This window comes from Leptopilina boulardi, unplaced genomic scaffold (genome assembly GCF_019393585.1).
Source record: "Leptopilina boulardi isolate dan_hultmark-lab unplaced genomic scaffold, ZJU_Lbou_2.1 LbouV2_191, whole genome shotgun sequence".
NCBI lineage: Eukaryota > Metazoa > Arthropoda > Insecta > Hymenoptera > Figitidae > Leptopilina > Leptopilina boulardi.
In genome coordinates, this window is record NW_026137742.1 from 166,832 (window position 1) to 181,414 (window position 14,583).

The following is a 14,583-nucleotide window of genomic DNA, read 5'->3' on the forward strand; positions in this document are numbered from 1 at the left end:
CGTAAGAGTGTGAGCGAGAAAAAATTTTGAATTTGAATTCTCTTTCTCGCTTACACTCATGCGACTCCCTCGCCCCGTCTGCCTGCAGGCAGGCTGCAGAGGTCTGAATGCGCCTTAACTTGTAACCTTTAAGATTGATTTTTCTTGAAATCTTGTTATCGCAGAAAGCCCCCTTTTCACTGTTCAGGTGACATATTTTTATGAAATTATTATATTGAATGATATATTTTTATCACATATTAAAAATATTATGAACCTAGCTTTCAAATGTTATCCTATCGAATTATACAGGTAACTGCATAAATGCTGTCCTTCCGGTTTGCACGCCTTTTTGAAAAGCGCAACATTTTTTGATGAAAAAATCGAATTATATATGAATCGATAGAATTTACACAAGTTCGAATGTTTAATTGATCTAAATTTCATAGGTTTTAATCTCTAACTGTTATTTGAAGTATATGTTTTTTTATTTTATCAAATTAATTTTCGACATTTGGAATTAAGAGTGTTCGATGATCTATGAAATTTCTATGTTAATTGCGAGCTGCACTCGTGGCCCAACAAAAAACGTCACTATCCGATTTAAATGACATGAAAATAGTAAACAATCATTTTCGAACAAGTTTTTTTCTGCAAACAGGCACTTTTTGCAGAATCTGCCCACGAACCATCGACACGTATCTTCATAATTACCGAAATCCAACAGAATTTTCTAAGCCATCCATAAATGCGGTTGCAAAATAGGAAATATAAAAGTAATATAATGACAGGCGACAAGGCTCAACTGTCAATATGATTCGCATTACATTACTATGGCATTTCCCATTTTGCAACCGCGTCTCTGCATGAATTAAAAAAAATCTTTTGGAATTAGGTAATTAATACCTAGATACGTTTAGATGGTTCGTGGGCAGATTTTGTAAAAAGTGCCTGTGTGCAGAGAAAAATTTTTCGGGAAATGATTCTTTACTAATTCCACGTCATTTAAACCGGTCAGTGCCGTATATTTGAGAGAGTTAAAAAAATTTCTATTGCTCTCACTCTATAACGTTATCATGGCAACTTGCATGTATAGCTGTGACCATACCCTAAAGAGACAGAAATATACTATTGTCTCTTTTAATCCAATGCTACATGACATAAATATACTTGGGATCGTTGAGATATACAAGCACCTTTAGCAAAGTCTCAGAATATTAACCTAGTTTTGACTATATGAATTGTGGGCTAACCTTTACATTGTTATATATTGTCAGTTTCCGCGATCGAGCATCTAAAATCCAACGTATAACCTAATTTTAAGCAAGTTTAAATTAAAGTACAGCAGGTAAAAATTATCTGGTGTTTTTCGGTTATTTATAAAAATTGTTTTCTTATTATCCGCCATATTGGATTCAACATTTTGAATTTCAAAAGGTGACACTTTCAAGTTAAAAGTAGACATAATAAGGTTAATTTTAAGTCCATGTGCCGAACTAATTCCAATAGAACCATTTTTGGATAGGCGCACAGTTGGCCAGGAAGGCAAAATTTTGGCCAAAAGTCTAAAAAGTTAAAATATCAGCCTAAAAATCGTTACTCGGGGGTTTTCGGGGTCGCTGATTACGAATCCGAAATCAGATTTAAAAAATTCAAAATGGCGGATCCAATATGGTGGACCTTATTTTCCAAAATTGATCAGATTCGTCTGAAAACCGTCACCCGGGGGTTTTCGGGGTCGCTGATTACGAATCCGAAATCAGATTTTAAAAATTCAAAATGGCGGATCCAATATGGCTAACCAAATGTTCAAAATCTACTAAAATTGCTTGAAACTTGTTATTTAATGGTTTCTGGAATTGATGATTACGAATATAATGTTAAAATTTATAAATTAAAGATGGATTTAGAACGACAGCATAATCTGTTAAGAAATGGAATTTTTTGATTTATTAGTTTTTGCAATTGCTTAGTACCAAAAAATTATGTTTAAGAAAAAAAAATTGAAGGTTGTTTTAGGGGCTATAAATTGGGAGAAACTTTTTAACAATATTTTTTACATTAAATATTTTTTTCTAATCATTTTGTTATCCACTGAAATCCTAATATTAGTATTTTGAAGTGCTCGCGTATCCCTGGACAAAAACTCATCCCCTTTTTTAAGGGTTGAAGCAAATGAATCGGCTGTGGATTCATTTTAAAAGGCACGATACCAGCTTTAAATCGTAATAATAGCAAAACTTTCATCGCGTCAGAATTTTGGTCCACAAATTTTCAAAAAGTGCCAAAAACGCCGTTTTTAGGAGTTTCAACCCTATTTTTTTTCAAAAACCCGATGTAATGTAGCATTTTTGACATCGGATTTGGGTTCAGCGCATAAATTACCTTTGGAAACACCTAGTCACATTCATTATACACTAGAAAAACTTTTAATTTGGAACTCTATGTCATTTTATGGGAAGAAATAGATTCACGATGCATGTGCTGCTTAAATGTGTGTTAAAAAATTTAAATGTGAAAATGTGCAAAAATGTGCATACCTATCTTGAAGTGCATAGTCTATAGAAGAATTCCATACTAAATATTATTAAATAGGGCGTGGAAGTTCGTGTACTACCTCTCATTTGAAAATTCCAAAACCGACTTTTGGCCAAAAATCGGCGTTCCTGGCCCACTGTGAGGCGGGGTCTTCCAGTGACGTAGAATAAATTTTATTATGATCTAACTAAAAATGGTATGTTAGATCTACTGCTGATTTGGATGGTTAAAAGTTTAATTAATTGTTACATCAGAATGTTAATATATGGAATTGTTCCTTGTTCGAATTGTGGACCGTTTTAAAATGCAGGTAACTGCATAAATGCTATCCTTCTGTTCGGACACCTTCTTTGAAAACAGCAACATTTCTTTCCCAATATTATTTGTTTTGGACTTTTAAAAAAAAAATTTTCGACTTTTTGGCTTAGCGAAGAAAAATGCATTTGGAATTTAGGCTATTTTATAAAATAGCCAAATGGCTTATGCTTGCTGGTTGCCATGGTAACGTACAAGAATAAGAGAGTTACAAAATTTCCCTATCACTCTCACTCTTTTACGTTACCTTGTCGACAGTGATGGGTTGTGACGCGTCACACGAAGTTTTGTACGTATAATACGTTTTCGACGTAATATACGTATAAAATGTATAAAACCATGTAGAAAACCACTGACATTTTGACATCTATATATGATCCTCTGATTTTTGCCATAACGAATTTTTCTTATCATTCTATTTAAATTATTTTAAATTAAAGTCTTAAAATAAAATAGAAATGGTCAGAAAAAGTAAAAGAAAATCTTTTAAAGAGGGTTTGCCATGGGAATTATTATTATCCGCAACCGAGCCTCTAAATTCTGACATATAACCTAATTTTTGGCAAGTGTGAATTAAAGTACAGTGGCAGGTTCCATGACCGAGTGTCCAAAGTCTGACATATAACTTAATTTTTGGCAAGTCTCTGAATTAAAGTACAATGGCAGATTCCACGACCGAGCCTCTAAAGTCTGACATATAACCTAATTTTTGGCAAGTCTAAATTAAAATACAGTGGCAGGTTCCACGACCGAGTTTTTGAAGTATGTCATATAATGGTACTTCTGCAACACTATGTCATTAAGCATTATTGCAAATTGAACTATCGAAAAAAACATTGGCGCAAATTTTAACGGTGATGAATTTACGTTTTCTTAACTGATTAATTAAAAAATTTATGAAATACATAATTAATATCATTATTTTAACTTTCATGGCTGGTACGTCTATTTTGAATTTAAGTTTATAACATGTATATAAAATATACATTATATTTATTATGTCTTTCTAATCATCAATAATATGGCTACGATATTTCTACAAAGAATAATTTGTAATTTAGCATAAAATATTTTTCATATTATTACATATTTGTATGTTTAATTCACATTACATATAATATCTTGTCATTTAAATGTTTTATGAAATTATATTTATGGAGTGATATATTTTTATCACATATTAAAAGTATTATTAAAAATTTTATGGGTTTAAAATGCAGGTAACTGCATAAATGCTATCCTTCTGTTTGGACACCTTTGAAAACAGCAACATTTCTTTCCCAATATTATTTGTTTTTGTAATTTAAACAAAATAATTTTTGACTTTTTGTCTTATCGTTGAAAGATACATTTGGAATTTAGGCTATTTTATAAAATAGGCAACTGGCTTATGCAATGGTAACGTACAAGAATAAGAGAGTTAAAAAATTTTCTATCTTTCTCACTCTTTTACGTAACCATGGCAAATTGCATGCATAGCTGTGATCGTACCCTAAAGATTCCCATTTGCATTAATTGGATAGACTATTCAATTGGTAAGGTCTCAGGGTGCAGTCGCATGTGAGTAGAAGCGTTTGGCTTATGCTTTCTGCTTACATGAGATCGCAAGCTCAGAATGAGAACCCTTATTTTGGCCTAAATATTAAAAGTTAGAATAACCATTTCTTAGAATTTTAAAAGTCAGAATGACTTCCTGCTCGAAATTTTTTAATGTACGAATGTTTATTTGATCGAGTTCCCAGTAAAAAATGATTTTTTGAGATAGCAGTTTGGACAATCTGAAACGTCTGGTACACCACCAGTAGTAACTATACTACTACACGGAGAGAACTCTGTTACTAATAACGCACAAGTAGGTGCCATTCGCTTTTCGTAACAGAAGCGCCTTGCTAATTTAGGTCAGATTCATGCGTTAAGTGCAACACTAGTTTCAGTGCGCGAATAGTAAAAGTCACATACAAATTCTCCACTCAACTGTTGCTACAAACGCTCCACACCTCTGTGTGCTGCATTTGCTCGAAATCCATGAAAAATCAGCATGGATTTCTTGCAAATAGTGGAAAAACGTTACGCGCGTGCGCGACGAATTTCTATTCCTATGCGTTTCGATTTCTTTCATTGACGAAATTCACGACGCCTGCGCGTTACGTTTCAGCTCGATTTGCAAGAAATCCATGCTGATTTTTTATGGATTTCGAGCAAATGCAGCAAAGAAAGGCGTTGTGCATTTTCGTCATGTTTCTGTAGCGTTTGTTGCATACACTTGTTGTAGAATTAGTATGTGGATTTATACTAATATTTCACACAGCACCGTTTTGCTATAAACTCATAAATTCGTGAAAAAATAACTCCAGTCTCAAGCGATATTTCCAAAACATATTCTGTTGGAAAAATGGTAACAGCCCGTCGTGCAATATTCGTAAGAGAGTTCTCTCCGTGTACCAGTCACTATCATACCATCATCAATAGTATCCACACTACCGCGTTTGTACTTTCGGTACACGTGTGTTAGAAAAAATAGTATGTGCAACTCGGAAGGAAAACGATTTCCACTCGTGTTTTACAGTTTTCGTCTTCACTCGCAAGCCCTCGCCTTCGGCTCGTGCGCTCGCTACGCCTCGAACTGTAAACTACACATATAATTACAATTTAATTTTCCTCCCGTGATACACAACATACTATTGTCTCTATCACTCCAATGGTACACGACAGAAGTATACTCGGGATCGGTGAGATATACAAATGCCTTAATTCATAACAGATGTTCTCCAAATGAAATTTGAGCTAATGATAATTATGTGCTTGATATATTTTTTACTTAATCAGTTGATGAAACTTAAATTCATCATCGCTGAGAATTGCAGCACTGATATGTTTTGGATAGTTTACTTTGCACTTGTCGTTAAAGAAAGTGTTGCCGAACTACCATTATATGTCATGTTCTAAAAACTCGGTTGTGGTACCTGGCACTGTACTTTAATTCAAAACTTGCTTAATCTTGTTTCATGCTCACAGTGCAGTGCTCTGAAAAGGCCAAACGTAGTTGGTTGGTTAGTTAAATCATAAATTTTGATTGGCTCAAACTCTAAGGGTGCAACCCCATGCGATCAGAATACGTCGACCGAAAGCAGAAAATCATGAGTGCAAAAGAAATAGGTAGATATTGTTGCCCTTTTCACTCTCATGATTTTTTGCTTTCGGTCGACGTTTTCTGATTATATAGGATTGCACCCTAAGAGATAATTTTCTTGCTCTAATTTTATGCTCAACGTCTGGTGACCGAGCGTGAAAACCAAGAACGAAGACTGTCAATTTAGAGTTTAAGCCAATCAAAATTTATTATTTAACTAACTGACCAACCACGTTTGCCCTTTTCAGAGCTCTGTGAGCGTGAAACGTCGAAGACGCCCACTAAACTTAACTTATATCATAGTATCATAATGTTGACTAATAATGTAGGTGGCGTAAAATGTCTTCAAGACCAAGATGAAAAATAATGCATTAGAAAATTCTCCAAATACATTCCCCTGGATTGAAAAACTTTTTGACCACATATATTCCTATGTTACGATAAACTGTAAAACATGTAGCAACTTTTAAAACCATATTGATGAAAAAAATTGCTTAATTTCACTTTTTGACAAAAATAAAGTTTTTTACATAACCTCTATTCGATTCTTGATGTCGATATAAATATCCAGTCTGTGCAATGAGTTTTATAAAACATTAGGATGTTATGTCAAAAACTCTATTTTTGTTAAAATATCAAATAAATCAGGGATTTTCACAAATGTTATGGTTTTGAAAGTTGCTAGAAGTTTTACAGGTTAACGAATACTAAGAATATATGGGAACAAGAAGCTTTATAATTCAGGAGAATCTAATTTGGGGATTTTACCATGCATTATTTTGAATCTCGGCCTAGACTACAAAGAATTCACTTACCGTCTTCAACCATCATTCATGACACTACGATTCATGCTATACAAGCAAGGCGCGTAGCTATAGGGTGTTTTCCAATTTCAAAATTGCTTCACTCAATTGTTCTTGATACTTTATTTTGCACTTGCTAAAGAAACAGAGTTGCCGAAGTACCATTATATTTCATGTCTCAAAAACAGGATCGTGGAACCTGACAATATACTTTAATTCAAACTTGGTTAAAATTAGGTTATACGTCAGATTTTAAGGCCAATGCACAATAGGTTAGCGAAAGTCCTTCGCGAACGAGGTTTATGTGACAGAAATGCACGCACATATATATTTGTTCTTTTCTAATTCAAGCTTTCGGTCGCGAAGCAGTTGTGCTTAGGGCATTAGAGGCTCTGTCGTGGAAACTGTCAACTAAAGGTTAGCTTATAATTAATGTAGTCAAAATTAGGTTAACATTCTGAGAAGACGTCTTATTGGCCTAAATTTAAAAAGTTAGAATAACCATTTGTTAGAATTTTAAAAGTCAGAATGACTTTCTGATCGAAATGTTTACAGTACGAATGTTTATTTGAACGATTTCTTAAAAGTTCGAATGTTTATTTATTAAAAGTTAGAATGTTAATTTGTTAAAATTATCAAAAGTTCGAATGTTTATTTTTTAGAATTATTAAAAGTTCGAATGTTTATTTGTCAGAATTATTAAAAGTTTGAATGTTTATTTGTTCTTATATCTAAAATTTCGAATGTTTAGTTGGTCGAATTTTCAAAAGTTCGAATGCCTATTTGTTTGAATTTCCAAATGTTGGAATTTTATTTTAGTATTGAGTTAACTTTCTATGTTATTCTTAGTCATAGACTTAAATTACACTGTTGGACAGGAGCTAAAAAAATGGTAATTCAAGACTATGACTAAGAATAACATAAAAGTAAACGCACTACTAAAATAAAATTCGAACAAATAAACATTCCAACATTTCAGAATTCGATCAAATAAAGATAGCAGTTCGGACAATTGAGCAAGCCGTTTGCTCAAATGTCTAAAATGCATTCGGACAATTAGAGTGTTCGAATGTTTATTTGTTTTAATAGCTACACTCTAAATCTGAATCAGTGAAATTTTCACTGACTCAGATTTAGAGTGTAAATGTCAGAATGTTTATTTTTTAGAATTTCTAAAAATTCGAGTGTTTATTTGTTAGAATTTCTAAAAGTTCGAATGCTTATATGTTAGAATTATTAAAAGTTCGAATGTTTATTTGTCAGAATTATTAAAAGTTCGAATGTTTATTTGATCGAATTCTGAAATGTTGGAATGTTTATTTGTTCGAATTTTATTTTAGTAGTGCGTTTACTTTTATGTTATTCTTAGTCATAGTCTTGAATTACCATTTTTTTAGCTCCTGTCCAACAGTGTAATTTAAGTCTATGACTAAGAATAACATAGAAAGTTAACTCAATACTAAAATAAAATTCCAACATTTGGAAATTCAAACAAATAGGCATTCGAACTTTTGAAAATTCGACCAACTAAACATTCGAAATTTTAGATATAAGAACAAATAAACATTCAAACTTTTAATAATTCTGACAAATAAACATTCGAACTTTTAATAATTCTAAAAAATAAACATTCGAACTTTTGATAATTTTAACAAATTAACATTCTAACTTTTAATAAATAAACATTCGAACTTTTAAGAAATCGTTCAAATAAACATTCGTACTGTAAACATTTCGATCAGAAAGTCATTCTGACTTTTAAAATTCTAACAAATGGTTATTCTAACTTTTTAAATTTAGGCCAATAAGACGTCTTCTCAGAATGTTAACCTAATTTTGACTACATTAATTATAAGCTAACCTTTAGTTGACAGTTTCCACGACAGAGCCTCTAATGCCCTAAGCACAACTGCTTCGCGACCGAAAGCTTGAATTAGAAAAGAACAAATATATATGTGCGTGCATTTCTGTCACATAAACCTCGTTCGCGAAGGACTTTCGCTAACCTATTGTGCATTGGCCTTAAAATCTGACGTATAACCTAATTTTAACCAAGTTTGAATTAAAGTATATTGTCAGGTTCCACGATCCTGTTTTTGAGACATGAAATATAATGGTACTTCGGCAACTCTGTTTCTTTAGCAAGTGCAAAATAAAGTATCAAGAACAATTGAGTGAAGCAATTTTGAAATTGGAAAACACCCTATAGCTACGCGCCTTGCTTGTATAGCATGAATCGTAGTGTCATGAATGATGGTTGAAGACGGTAAGTGAATTCTTTGTAGTCTAGGCCGAGATTCAAAATAATGCATGGTAAAATCCCCAAATTAGATTCTCCTGAATTATAAAGCTTCTTGTTCCCATATATTCTTAGTATTCGTTAACCTGTAAAACTTCTAGCAACTTTCAAAACCATAACATTTGTGAAAATCCCTGATTTATTTGATATTTTAACAAAAATAGAGTTTTTGACATAACATCCTAATGTTTTATAAAACTCATTGCACAGACTGGATATTTATATCGACATCAAGAATCGAATAGAGGTTATGTAAAAAACTTTATTTTTGTCAAAAAGTGAAATTAAGCAATTTTTTTCATCAATATGGTTTTAAAAGTTGCTACATGTTTTACAGTTTATCGTAACATAGGAATATATGTGGTCAAAAAGTTTTTCAATCCAGGGGAATGTATTTGGAGAATTTTCTAATGCATTATTTTTCATCTTGGTCTTGAAGACATTTTACGCCACCTACATTATTAGTCAACATTATGATACTATGATATAAGTTAAGTTTAGTGGGCGTCTTCGACGTTTCACGCTCACAGAGCTCTGAAAAGGGCAAACGTGGTTGGTCAGTTAGTTAAATAATAAATTTTGATTGGCTTAAACTCTAAATTGACAGTCTTCGTTCTTGGTTTTCACGCTCGGTCACCAGACGTTGAGCATAAAATTAGAGCAAGAAAATTATCTCTTAGGGTGCAATCCTATATAATCAGAAAACGTCGACCGAAAGCAAAAAATCATGAGAGTGAAAAGGGCAACAATATCTACCTATTTCTTTTGCACTCATGATTTTCTGCTTTCGGTCGACGTATTCTGATCGCATGGGGTTGCACCCTTAGAGTTTGAGCCAATCAAAATTTATGATTTAACTAACCAACCAACTACGTTTGGCCTTTTCAGAGCACTGCACTGTGAGCATGAAACAAGATTAAGCAAGTTTTGAATTAAAGTACAGTGCCAGGTACCACAACCGAGTTTTTAGAACATGACATATAATGGTAGTTCGGCAACACTTTCTTTAACGACAAGTGCAAAGTAAACTATCCAAAACATATCAGTGCTGCAATTCTCAGCGATGATGAATTTAAGTTTCATCAACTGATTAAGTAAAAAATATATCAAGCACATAATTATCATTAGCTCAAATTTCATTTGGAGAACATCTGTTATGAATTAAGGCATTTGTATATCTCACCGATCCCGAGTATACTTCTGTCGTGTACCATTGGAGTGATAGAGACAATAGTATGTTGTGTATCACGGGAGGAAAATTAAATTGTAATTATATGTGTAGTTTACAGTTCGAGGCGTAGCGAGCGCACGAGCCGAAGGCGAGGGCTTGCGAGTGAAGACGAAAACTGTAAAACACGAGTGGAAATCGTTTTCCTTCCGAGTTGCACATACTATTTTTTCTAACACACGTGTACCGAAAGTACAAACGCGGTAGTGTGGATACTATTGATGATGGTATGATAGTGACTGGTACACGGAGAGAACTCTCTTACGAATATTGCACGACGGGCTGTTACCATTTTTCCAACAGAATATGTTTTGGAAATATCGCTTGAGACTGGAGTTATTTTTTCACGAATTTATGAGTTTATAGCAAAACGGTGCTGTGTGAAATATTAGTATAAATCCACATACTAATTCTACAACAAGTGTATGCAACAAACGCTACAGAAACATGACGAAAATGCACAACGCCTTTCTTTGCTGCATTTGCTCGAAATCCATAAAAAATCAGCATGGATTTCTTGCAAATCGAGCTGAAACGTAACGCGCAGGCGTCGTGAATTTCGTCAATGAAAGAAATCGAAACGCATAGGAATAGAAATTCGTCGCGCACGCGCGTAACGTTTTTCCACTATTTGCAAGAAATCCATGCTGATTTTTCATGGATTTCGAGCAAATGCAGCACACAGAGGTGTGGAGCGTTTGTAGCAACAGTTGAGTGGAGAATTTGTATGTGACTTTTACTATTCGCGCACTGAAACTAGTGTTGCACTTAACGCATGAATCTGACCTAAATTAGCAAGGCGCTTCTGTTACGAAAAGCGAATGGCACCTACTTGTGCGTTATTAGTAACAGAGTTCTCTCCGTGTAGTAGTATAGTTACCAGACGTTTCAGATTCACTATTGCTCATACTTTGATTAATATTTAATACCTAATAATAACTTCACCAGAAGGGAAAGTTACTTTTTGATTATCCCTCTCGTCGGAAAAGACTTACTTTTCTTCCTACATGTAGGTTAGAAATGATGTACTTTCGGTGCGTGTGTTAAAACAAAGCCATTCTATCTCTTTTACTCCAATTGTACACGACGCAAGTATACTCGAGATCGGTTAGTTATAAAAATGCCTTTAAAGTACGAAACTCGAACAAAAATATAATTTACGTTTAGTAAATTTTCTGAACGTCAATGATGATTCCTTATTACTAACATTGAAGTATTGTTTAATTTGGCCTAAAATATTCTTTATGTTATTAAATAAATAAATATATATATGGGGCATTCCACGTCAACGAGAGACCCCCGCCCCCAGAATAGATTTAAATGAAAAAAGTTCAAATACGGCTTAAAATTTAGGTAATTACATCTACTTTAAAATTCAAAGTGGCAAAATAAAAAATTCAAGATGGCGGATCCAATATGGTGAAAAAAGTAAAAAAAATGCTTGAATTCACTTGAAATTTGTTACTTGGGGGTTTTTAGGGTCGCTAAACACAAATATGAAATCAGATTTTTAATATTAAAAATGGCAAATCCAATATGGTGGCCGATTTTTAAAAATTTTAACAAATTTCAATAAAACGTATCTTATGGTGCTTTGTAGGGTTGTGAAAAGTTCTAAAGGTTTTAAATTGAATTAGAAATTTAGGTAATTACTCCTACTTTAAAATGCTAAGTGTCAAAATAAAAAATTCAAGATGGCGGATCCAATATGGTGAAAGAAGTAACAAAAAAAGCTATAATTCAATTGAAATTTGTCACTCAGAGGTTTTTAGGGTCGCTGAACACTAATCTGACATCAGATTTTAAATATTCAAAATGGCGGATCCAATATGGCGACCGATTTTTAAAAATCGAAACAAATTTAAATAAAAAATGGATTACGAGAGTTCGTAGGGTTGTAAGAAGTTCCAAAGGTTTTTTATTGGGATAGAAATTTAGGTAATTAGACATACTTTCAAATAAAAAATGGCCAAACACAGATTTCATAATGGTGAACCTAATATGACAGAAGAAGTAACAAAAAAAGTTTCAATTCAATTGAAATTTGTTCCTCAGGACTAAGATAAGTAGGTTACAGCCAATAAATGCAGGACTAGTAATGAAATTTAGGTACCAACTAGTAAAAGTAAGAAAGGGTAATAATCCAACTAGTAAAAGTAAGACATAGGTTCCAACTAGTAAAAGTAAGAAAGGGTAATAATCCAACTAGTAAAAGTAAGAAACAATAAAAATCCAACTAGCAAAAGTAAGACATAGGTTCCAACTAGTAAAAGTAAGAAAGGGTAAAATCCAACTAGTGAAAGTGAGACATATAGAGTCCAACCAATTAAGGCAAGACCAATTTAGGTTCTAACTAGTAAAAGTAAGAGAGGATAAAAATCCAACTAGTGAAAGTAAGACATAAAGAGTCCAACCAATTAAGGTATCACATCGGCACTAATCGGAGTCAAAAGTTTGTAGCTCGCGTTACTACTTCCCGCACTATACTTTCGCCCTCAACTCCCTATACTCTCAGCCCATACTGTACCTACTTCTACAAATACACTCGTACATGTATACCCCACACTAGCAGCGATTAGAAGGAGTAGGAGGTTTGACAACGTCGCTATAAGTCTCGCTTTGACTACTATGGACTACTGTCTCTCTCTAACTAATGTCACCATCCTGCGATGTTGCCACATCAAAGTGGCGGGTGTGCTATATATTGCAAATGACGTCATGAAATAGAATTTTTAATTTATAATTACAAATAAACGGCACGGTAAATTATAAATTTCTTTGTATATTTTAGTTCCAAATTTATTCGTGAATTCAACATTAGTTTTTGAAAAAAATTTATAGAAAACTTCTGATGATATTTATGAAAATGTACTTCTCCCCCATACATTAGTCCCGTCTCCCATGCAAAATAAGCAACTTTGATTGCTAATATCTCTGGTTCCGTACGGCGAAAATTCTTCATATTTTGCAAATTTGTCAAGAATGATAATAAGAACATATGGGAAAATTTTCAAGAAAATTTATAGAAAACGGTTTTACCGATGTGATACCTTAAGGCAAGATCAATTTAGGTTCCAACTAGTTAAAGTAAGAAAGGGTAAAAATCCAACTAGTAAAAGTAAGGCCTACTTATCTTAGTCCCAAGGGACAAATTTCAATTGAATTGAAGCTTTTTTTGTTACTTCTTCTGTCATATTAGGTTCACCATTATGAAATCTGTGTTTGGCCATTTTTTATTTGAAAGTATGTCTAATTACCTAAATTTCTATCTCAATAAAAAACCTTTGGAACTTCTTACAACCCTACGAACTCTCGTAATCCATTTTTTATTTAAATTTGTTTCGATTTTTAAAAATCGGTCGCCATATTTGATCCGCCATTTTGAATATTTAAAATCTGATGTCAGATTAGTGTTCAGCGACCCTAAAAACCCCTGAGTGACAAACTTCAATTGAATTATAGCTTTTTTTGTTACTTCTTTCACCATATTGGATCCGCCATCTTGAATTTTTTATTTTGACACTTAGCATTTTAAAGTAGGAGTAATTACCTAAATTTCTAATTCAATTTAAAACCTTTAGAACTTTTTACAACCCTACAAAGCACCATAAGATACGTTTTATTGAAATTTGTTAAAATTTTTAAAAATCGGCCACCATATTGGATCCGTCATTTTTAATATTAAAAATCTGATTTCATATTTGTGTTTAGCGACCCTAAAAACCCCCGAGTAACAAATTTCAAGTGAATTCAAGCATTTTTTTTACTTTTTTCACCATATTGGATCCGCCATCTTGAATTTTTTATTTTGCCACTTTGCATTTTAAAGTAGATGTAATTACCTAAATTTTAAGCCGTATTTAAACTTTTTTCATTTAAATCTATTCTGGGGGCGGGGAGTCTCTCGTTGACGTGGAATGCCCCATATATATATATATATATATGACATTACAAATAATATCTTGTTTTTCAAATGTATTAAGAAATTAAATTTGTACAATGACATGTATTTGTCACATATTAAAAATATTTTTGACCGTGCTTTCAAATGTTGTCCTATTACAATTGAACATTTGGGTTTGTCAGATTCTTCTTGATAGCACCATCCGAAAATATAAATAGAGCACGTGATCAATAAGGTAAGTAACGAAACAAGAATTTTGGAAAATTATAAATTTAATCCAATTCAATATTATTGAAGGATCTAAACTTCAAAAGATCGACTTAAGGGGGGAACACCAGTTGTAACTCAAAAAATAATGTTTTTTTCAAGAATATTTTCCAAAAGAAC